A 10,104-nucleotide genomic window follows, 5' to 3' on the forward strand; every position below is an offset into this window, starting at 1 on the left:
TTCTGCTCTGGTATAAGATATGAGGCTCAGCATCGGGAGCCAACTGAGCAGCCCCCCAGCAGCCCCCCAGCAGCCCCACTGCCTGACCTCCTCTGTGTCTCTGACCTCCCTTCTCATCTTTCCCCAGGTCCTGCAGCTCCTGTCTCCCTTGCCTCCCCCAGGCCCACAGGAGAGAAGTTTGTACTTATGTTCACTTTGCCGGTCCCCTTCTTTCTTCTCCACACTGGGCTCCAGGAAGAATCACTAGCCAGAGGATGCCCCTGCCCATGCTCTGTATTCCTCTCAGCTACCTTGGTTGTCCCTCAGCTCTACTGCCTCCTGGGCAAGTGGCACCTGAGAAGAGCCTGGTTCTTACCATCTTTTCTATGTACCCAGTGGTACCTGAAGCCCTGAGCTTCTCATCTGAATAACTTCTCAGCCTTCCTCATTGACCCTCAGTGCAACCAATGTCTGCCTTTTGAACTTGCCCATCCCTCATTGGTCCCTCAGCTACACATGTACCATGAGGGGCAAGGCCTAGTCACTTGACTCTGGCAGGCCCCAGATCTGCCATCTTACAAGGTGCTGTGCCTGTACCCAATTGACCTGTGAACCCCCACTTACCCAACAAACTTAGGCTTGGTTGCAAAGCAGTATAAGGCCTGAGAACTTCATGCCCCTCCTCAGATCCCAGGTGCTGGCAGCCAGGGATTGTAAACCTGGGCCTATGGCCCTCACTAGAGCAGGAGGCCACACAATGGACCTGGTTCAGATGAACCCTCAGATTGTCCTTTTATGGGATCCCTCCCTGTGTGTTCAGATGCTCATTTAATGTAAATACTGTATGTTGCTGATTAAATATGTTACCTAACCTATGCCAAATCAGTTTCATCATTGGCCTAGAGGCTAGTAGAATATGGAGTAACAGGGGTCACACAGTATGAATGTTGAAAGGGAATGTGTGGGGATTTCATGTTCTACTTAGAGATAGTTTGACTTTTCAAGTTTTACACAGTTCAATTCTCATACCCCAGTGCTTTGGGTTATGATTTGAAACCATTAGAGGCAACAACCATGAAACATCATTTTTGGTCAGGCCTGGTCCCCTGGTCCCTTGGTATCGTCTGACCTTCTCCCTGAATACCTTCTGAATGCCTTCAGCTCCAGATGCCCTGCTGTCTCCTGGAAGGCACCAGGTGTGCCATTCCACATGTGGCTCCTGTTCTCAATCCCAGGAGGTCTCCTCCTTATAGGAAACTGCCTCCCATTACTCCAGTCCAACCAGACACCCTCCCTACATCCATGGCCTGTAGTCACATCCTAGACTGTGCCCTGTCCCATGCTGGTTTTCATGACCTGCTGGTCCTCATGCCTTGTGAGTAGATCCCAGAATAGCAGGGACACCACACAGAAAAGGACTTAGTGTCACCCCGCTCCCCAGATCCACATGACTTTAGTCCACAGGGCCGTCCTGAAGATGCAGTCGGGTAAGTAAAGTGACATGCTCTGAGCATCCGACAAGAGAGTTGTGTAAGAAATCCACCTCCTCCTCATTGCAGTCTCTTATCCCTCTCACCTACACTGGATGGATTCAAAGCATGGCCACCTGTGGTTATTAATTTGATTGTCACCTTGATGGGATCTAAGTCACCCAGGAGACAGGCGCTGTATCAGGGTTCTCTAAAGGATTACTGGAACTGATCGAATGAATGCAGACACATATAATATATAAATATACATAGGCTTCATTAGAATGACTTACAGGCTGAGGTCCAGGTGAGAACAGGGCAGGAGCAGTCCTTTGCAGGAAGGACTCTTTTGTTTGACAGCATCCGGCTGCCATGAACTGCACTGGGTGCTGTGGCTGTAGCAGCCGGCAAAACAAGGGCTATGAACATGCAGGTTCTGCTCGAAAGATAAGTTTAAAAATCCAAAACCCCAGAAGAAACTAGAACAGGGTGAGGTAAGAGCAAATGATTCTTGTGTGAAGGTGGCTTCACAGACATGCATGTGTGCTGTGCATGCACCTGTGTGTGTGTGTTCAAGTACATGAGGCCAGAGGTCAACTTCAGTGTCTTCCTCTGTCCTTTACACATTCTTTTTTGAGACAGGGTCCCTTACTGAACCTGGAGATCACCGATTGGCTAGACTATTTGTCCAGCATGCCCCAGGAGACGTAGGCAAACACAGGGACAACCCAAAAACCCAAGGTACCTTTAGCTGTCCGTTCCCAGTAGAGCAACACCAAGCACCTTCATACCTCTGAGTAATTTGTGGTCTGGAAATTCTGGTGTGAAGAATAAGGTCTACCCAACCCAGTGTATGACACAAACACTGTGAGGTCAAGTCTGTCCTTGTGAACTGTTAGGTGGGAAAAATGAACCTATTTACCATCTCCTGTGTTGCGTCCACCTCGACCAGCAAGGAAGACACAACATCGAGCTCTTCTTTCTGCCATTTATTCAGGAACCTTGAACAATCTTCTGACCCCGGGGAAAGCCAGCCCACGCCCTTTATAGCCACTGGGCAACCAACCCCGTAGTGCCACGTGGACAATGCCGATAGGGTCAGACATAAGCAAGCAAGCCAGATTCTACGCCCAAGCCAAATAAGGAGTTGTTTATCCCAGAGAACACCCGCCATCGGGAAGGCGGAAGCCAGCGCCATCTTTGAGGCGCGGTCGTGCATGGCTCTCTACACTCCTGTATGCATGATAGGGCGTACATATGTTTAAAATTATGTATGGCTTATGTATGCACACACAGGTCATCTAAAGTTACACAATAGCTCATCTGTCAATTGACAAAGAATCACCCAATGCCCCTACCTCACACAGTCAGCTCTACTCAAGAAACTACGCACTCAGTCCTCTGGAAGAATGAGATTTCTGAAGCCCATTCCTATTCTGTACAATGCATCCTAGGCTTTTCCAATGCCACTCTGTGTCTTGTCCAGTTTGCCATTTCAGATATATGAACTTGGGCATAATATCACAAGACACCCTGAGACTCAGGACATGGGGGTCCTCTTGCCCCTGCCTCTTCCACAGTGTTGAGATTACATGTGTGTCCTAAAGTGCCCAGCTTTTATTGTGGATGATGAAGGTCTGATCTCAGGTCCTCATGTCTGCATGCCAAGGACAAGACTAACTGATCCATTTCCCCAGCCCCAAACTCATTGTGATAAAAAGCACCTAATGTGAAATCTACCTTTGGTCCACTTCTAAGCGAATGCTAAGGTTTTGTTATTTTTATGAGTACTGCTTTCCTGCAGGTTTTCCTGCATCCCTTTTGAATGGCTGCTCCCTGTGAGACCAAAATGAGCTGTCTTAGAAATAAGACCAAAATGCTTTCACCCCAAAACTAAGGCCTAAGATTTCTCCTTCTAGAAATAGGCCAATAGTTACTGAAACAAGTCAGTCCAGATTCCAGAAACCAGGAAGTGTAAAAGTACATAGTCACAAGGTAGTCACAAGGTAATGCCTGCTGGACTACGGAATGTCCTCTCCCTGGTTTCCAGGGTAACTGACCATAAAAATGGCCCCACCTGAGGGCAGCCAATGAGAAATGGTGGCGGGTAACCACTCCCTTAGAAGTAAGATTAAGCCATGATTTCTAGAAAGCCCCTAGAAGCGAGCCAATCAGAATTGTACCCGTACTAGCACCCCTAAATGATGTAACCTTATGATTTTTTCCCTTTAAAAACTGAGCTTGCAGACAGGCGGGCACTTCCTCCAGCCTCCACTGTGTTGGATGTATTGGACGAAGTCCATGCCTAGGCTTGTATTTGGATATCCCAGAATTAAACCTTGCTTTTGCATTCCAGCATGCTCGTCTTTGGTGGTCTCTCTGGGGGTCACGATCTGGGCACAACACTCCCCACTTCCTGACATCCACAGCCCCTGGCAATCACTAATTTATTTTCTGTTCCTAAGTTTTGCACAGCTTTAGGGATCTTCTATAGAGACATGCAGGATTCATCCTGCTGTGGCGGACTTGTTTCACTTAGAATGGTGTCTTTAGGGTTCTGACCTCTGACCATGAACATGTGTGTTCACACGTCCTTCACATATACCTCACACATTTTTTAAAAGTTATTATAGTATGCTAATTATACCATCATCATAGAGTATCTCCTTCAAGCCTTAACAAAGAAATGAGAAACTTGCTAGAGGCTTTCCTTTAGGATGGACTCCTGTGGAAGGTCACCTGACCACACCAGCATGGAGTCACTCATGCTAAAGTGGGCAGCTGAAGCTAAGTTGCTTTCCAAGAAGTCAGGTAAGAACAGAGCCAAATCCTCACATAGGTGTGATGTGGAAGTCCCTCCCAGAAATCACTGAAACTGCCAATCTCCTTGTATCTGATTTCTTTGGCCTTTTTATGACCATAAAGCCAACCTCTCTCACTCTGTCTTAAGAGCCAAGGGTGGGCTAGAGAGATGGCTCAGTGGTTAAGAGCACTGATTACTCTTCCACAGGAAGTAGGGCGGAATTCCCAGCACCCTCAAGGCAGCTCACAACAGTCTGTAATCCAGCTCAAAGTAATTTACTCTTTCACACAGACTTAGATGCAGGCAGAACACCAATGCACGGAAAATAAAAACTAAATGATTAAAAAGAAGAAGAAACCATTGGCTTCCCTGATTCCAGAATCACCAAAGCCAACTGTAGTCTTTAAGTTTGCTATAGTTTTGGAAGCTGGGTGCTCTCATTACTCCCAATTTCCTGATGAGAAGTAGACACTGAGATCAGCAGCATTTATTTGCCCAGGATTCCTGGGGGTCTGGCCTGGGTGTGGCTAGAATTGGCCTTTCTGGCTAGCAGTGCTCTCTTACCTGGTTCTGTCTTTAGTTCAGAACCAGAAGAGAAGACAGAATATTTACTGCATGCAAGAAGAAAGAGCTGTGGAGGAAATTTTTTGGGCAGTGATCAAGACCCCATGAAGGCCTCTCTGCGTGGTAATGTGGGGGCCCCCAAAACAGCTTGACCACACAGCTACCATGACAGGTTTAGCGGCCCAGACACAGCTTCTGGCAGACAACACTGGAACCAGGAAAAGCCATGAGCTGACCCCACCCAGTGAGGCCTGCATCTAAGAGGAAATAAGTGACATTCCAAACATTCCCTATTCCTCTAGACAAATGTCAGCCAATCAGGGTCCTGAACCCTGGAAATCCCCTCATCCTAACCTCTACTATGGTAAAAACCCCACCCTGCCTGGACTCTGGGTCTCTGATCTCACTGCTGCATTGGATAGACAGAGACCAAGACCCAGAGTTTGAAAATAAAGGCACTTTGCTTTTACATAGGAGATTCGGTCTCTGTGGTGGTCTGTTGGATATACTCATGATCTAGGCATAAAGTTTGGGGGTTCGTCTAGGATCCCCAAAGCCACTGGGACATTTGCCCACAGAGCCTGTTTATCTGTGTTCAGTTTCAACTCTGTGGCATGCCTAAGTGGGTGATTTTGATATGAATGGTTAAGTGGCAGATTTGCCACACGACCATGATCACAAGGGGCTCAAAGATGTTTCATATGCTATTAGGAGGGCAGGAGAACCCACATCTTTAGTGGACCCCACATTTGTTTGTCTGTAGTGGGGGCATAGAACCCCACATCTGTTTATCTGTAGTGGGGCAGAAACCTCCCTACATGTGTTTGATTGAGGATCTGCAGTGGGGAGGAGAATGCCACATCTGTTGGTGGATGTCTGACACTGTTTCCATGGGAATATTGTTTGTCTTTTTGTTGGAATGTCCTGCCTATGAGAATGTGGAAATGTGTGAGAGGTGTGGCTACAGAGTGTGTGTTTTTGTCTGGGATTATGTGTGCATTGTGACTCCTGGGCCAGATGTCCTGCAGAAGTGACCTGGTCCCTTTTGGTTGAACTAGGACAGACTAACAGCACCCCCATGGATTCCTTGCTCTCTGACTGGAGCATAGGCAGTGTGCAGGGAAATACACTGTTATGGTGCAACAAGTCTGGTGGGGCTACTGCAGGGACCCAGGGTGCCACTGAGTGGCCTGGCACTAAGCTGGCTGTGAGCACCTTGGAGTCCCAGGCAGGATTGGCAGGTGGGGTGCCAGGCACCCAGTCAGGGAGCTGTGGGGCGGTACAGCACAGAGCAGGTGGAACCCCCCATAGCTTGGAGTGCACAGCCAGGGCATGGAGTTCCTTCCAGCTGCCTCTCTTATGCACTTGAGAATCTGGGGTTGGCAGTGATCTTCTGTCCCCATGCTGCACTCCATCTCACATGCTGGTGGGTAGGGCAGGATTAGTTCCAAGGGTGGAATGGAATGTCACTGCCTATGGTTGCTAAGCTACAGGGGTGGCTATGTTATAATTCTATAGGCAGGGCTTACTTGATCACTCAGATACAATAGTTTCTGCACGTCTGCACAGTGCTGATGCAAATTTAGAGTTATTCTTGTTATGGTATATGCATGTGTTTCTGTTCATGTTTAATATATTGTAGCCCTACAATATATTCTAGACTACTGAGGGAAATCACAAGAAAGACTTTGGTAAGAGTTTCTGTGTTTAAAAAAATAAGAGAGAAAGCAGGAGACTAAAATAATAAAGGGAAAATGGAAAAAAGCAGAATTTGTCTAAGTAAATGTCTGAGGAATAAAATGTAGATGTAACCAACCGTCTTATTAAATAAGAAACACAGAGCCGATTCAGAGAAGAAAGCCAAGATGTCAGAGCTAAGAGCCTTACCCTTCCTGCTTCAGGAATCCTCTTCAGCCAAGAGAGCTCTCCGAAAGGGAGCTATTCCTGTGTGTTTGTCTTTATAAAGACTTTCGGTTCTGCCTTCTCATTGGTTGTAAACCCATGCCTCGTCACTGCCTGTCTGTAAAGACTTCCAGGTCTTCTATGGTTGGGATTGAGATTAAAGGCGTGTGTCCCCAATGCTGGCTGTATCCTTTTACACACAGAGATCTACCTAGCTCTGTCTACAAAGTGCTGGGATTAAAGGCATGGGCCACCACCACCATGCTCTTGCTATGGCTCTAATAGCGCTGACGCCCAGGCAACTTTATTTATTAACATACAATTAAAATCACATTTCAGTACAAAAAAAAAATACCACCATAATAAAAGATTATAGAGAGTCAGGATATGATGTGAACTATGTGTGTTGTGGTTTCTTGTACCTGCAAATACTGAAGTTGAAAGTTAGTTCTGGGTGGTTTTCATTTTAAAATTAGCTGATGTTTTTCACAGCAAAATGTTTATGTTAAAAACGGAATATATATATATATATGTGTGTGTGTGTTTGTGTATGTGGACACATATGTGAGTTGGATTTAACTCTTCATGTAAATGTAAGCAAGCTTTATCTCTATGTAAATATTAAATATTAAATATTAAAGCTGCACCTCAATGCTTTTATAGTCACAAATATACCTTGCTCTGACAGCTAAGCTTTGTAATTTAAGATTTACCCATGTAATAAAATGATAATAGATTTAAAGACATGAAGGGATCATAGGAAACAGCTGAGGTTTACAAATGTATGGCAGGGCTAGAGTTCCAAAGAGAGTCCAGCTGCAATGGTGGACCTTAGCAGTTTTGAAAGTGCCAGTGCCAGGTGATGATCTCCAGAAGCCACAGCAACAATAAAATAGAGCAGGCAGGCTATGTATGTGATGCCAAGGGTAGGGTCAAACAATTGATCCAAGCCTCTAAGTAAAAAAACAATAATGATTGTGAATGATTCCCACATATTGAACTTTGCGATTGTTTGCACTTTGGAGCTTGGTTTTACTTTATACAGATTGTGGTGAGGCCATGTTCTCTCCCTCTTAAAGTAAAAGAAGATACATTATTGTTGATATTGCAGAAGAACATTTGAGAAGAACAGTTTTTAAACTATTTAAGTTTATATATTTATATAAGGCTATGGGACATTTTCAGTTTATGAAAATGCTCTGTATGTTAATATTTGGACTTAAAATAAAAGGCTAAAAATTAGGGTCACAGCCATAAGCTCCAAATACTAACCAGAGACTGGGACGTTCATTTCTTGTGATGCAGCAAGACAGTGATCTAGGCAAAGGACTTGGAACAGCTTCTGACTCCATGATTCTTGACCCTTTGGGGGTTGAAAAATCTTCTTACAGAGGTACCCTAGGACCAACTGTATGTCAGATGTTTTCATAGAGATTAAAACCAGTGACTTGGAGAATATTTCTCCTGACCCAAGGTACATTTAGGCCCAAGAATGTTTTCTAGCCTCCTGATATTTGCTAAATTTGTTAAGCTTAAGCTATTGGGACAAACTGATTCATATGTATGTTTTATATTGATGTTTAGTTTTGGTTTCTTTACTCAACATGCATTTGATGCTAGAAGAACTTCAATTTGTAATCATTGTTTTTAAAGCTACTTATTGTAGACTGTTAAAAAATAAGTAAATAGTCAAAAATCATCAAGTTTTTTTCAATATAGTCAGGGTAAGTACTGATGTAATATCACAGGGATAAACTTTACTCAGTCCCTTGCATATGATTTCAGGGTTGAGCTTAAAACAGGTAACTAGAACAAAGATTGTCTATTCAGATATACCTAGACAGCCCTTATACTTCAGAGATCTGCAGATTATGACATTTAAAATGTTGATCTAAAACCTTATTATATCAGACAGACTTCAATCCTAGCAGTGACCCAAGGTCCCCAAAGAAGATTATGTATGAGGCACCACAACATCTCTGCCTGGATTATGGCAACACTGACCACAGGGCAAGATACCACAAAGCAACGTCTGCTGCCAGGATCTGTCCCAGACTGTGGACAAGCAGTAGGACACTGGAACTGATTGTACCCTTTTGCATGGATAAAGTAAGATCAGTCCTCCATGTCCCTCTTCCATGGGGAAAAAAAAACTGCCTTATGGGCCTGATGGCAGGAGAAGATTGACGCTGTTCTAACTGGTGCCCCAAACCTAACTGGCACCTTCTCTCTCAGCCTCTCCTGTGCCTTGCTGCCCAGACCTAGAGCAGCCTCAGGCTGAGGCAGTGCCTGCTGGGAAACACTGGATCATGTCCCATTACTCTATTCTGCCCTCCGACTCTTCTCAGCCAGGATTTCCCACCTTTTCTCACACCCACAATTTTCACCTCCATCTCTGAATCATATCATGTAGGTAAGGACAGTTTTTTGCTTTGTTTTACTGTATTTATAGATTAGTTTGGAAAATAAATCCTAATACTAACTTTAATTTCTGAAATATTGTTTCTAGCTATTATACTAATCCTGGTCTGCTGACCTCTTTATTGTAATCAAACCAATTGCATATATGGAGAAACTGAGGTATAAAAGGGAAATGCCCAGTTCATGGGACTACAACACAGCCCGTCTTCCCATTTAAGGCTTTTTAGGAGCCCTTATCACTGTTTAAAAATCTGCTTCAAAGTGTGTTTTCAGTGATTTTCCATTAGCTTTCTTTCTGACTCTGTATGTAAGGAAAGTTTGGGTGTTTATACCTTGAATTATTATAAAAATTTAACTTGCTGGGTTCTCTTATGGGTTCAATAGTATTTGACAAGGTTATTTTCCTCTTATTAATACACACAATCCTCACTACATATTCGAGTTTCTTACAATAGTAAATTGCTCTTTTTGCTCAAAACATCTCTCAAGCCACACCATCGGGGGGTAAGGGAGAAGGGATTTGGTTCCTTCTCTCATCAACTGATGGTTTCCTCTGTAACTGGACTGACTTCACTTGGAAGACTGAGGCACACCTCTGGGGTGTTTATGAGGGGATGAGGGCGCACACACACCATGAAGGTAGGTATGCCATCCCATGGGCTCTGAAAGCCAATATGAATAAACGAAGAGGGAAAAAACTGGCCTGCATTCTTTCTCCACCCCCTGGCCCACCATGATATGAACTAAAGTGCTTTACACACACTCCCCAGGAGCCAAAACAAGTCCTTTCTCTTTTGTAAGCTATTTCCATTGGGGATTTTGGTCATGGTAGTGAACTAATGCAGGCCTCCAATTCTTCTCGCCCATACCTGGATTTGCTATGTCATATTTATTCTAGCAGAAGCCATTCTCCTATAATATATTCTTAGATCTGATCCTTTAAGATGGACTGTGTCTCCCCTATTT

This window comes from Peromyscus californicus, unplaced genomic scaffold (genome assembly GCF_007827085.1).
Source record: "Peromyscus californicus insignis strain IS unplaced genomic scaffold, ASM782708v3 Scaffold_15__1_contigs__length_86483966, whole genome shotgun sequence".
Classification (NCBI taxonomy): Eukaryota; Metazoa; Chordata; class Mammalia; order Rodentia; family Cricetidae; genus Peromyscus; species Peromyscus californicus.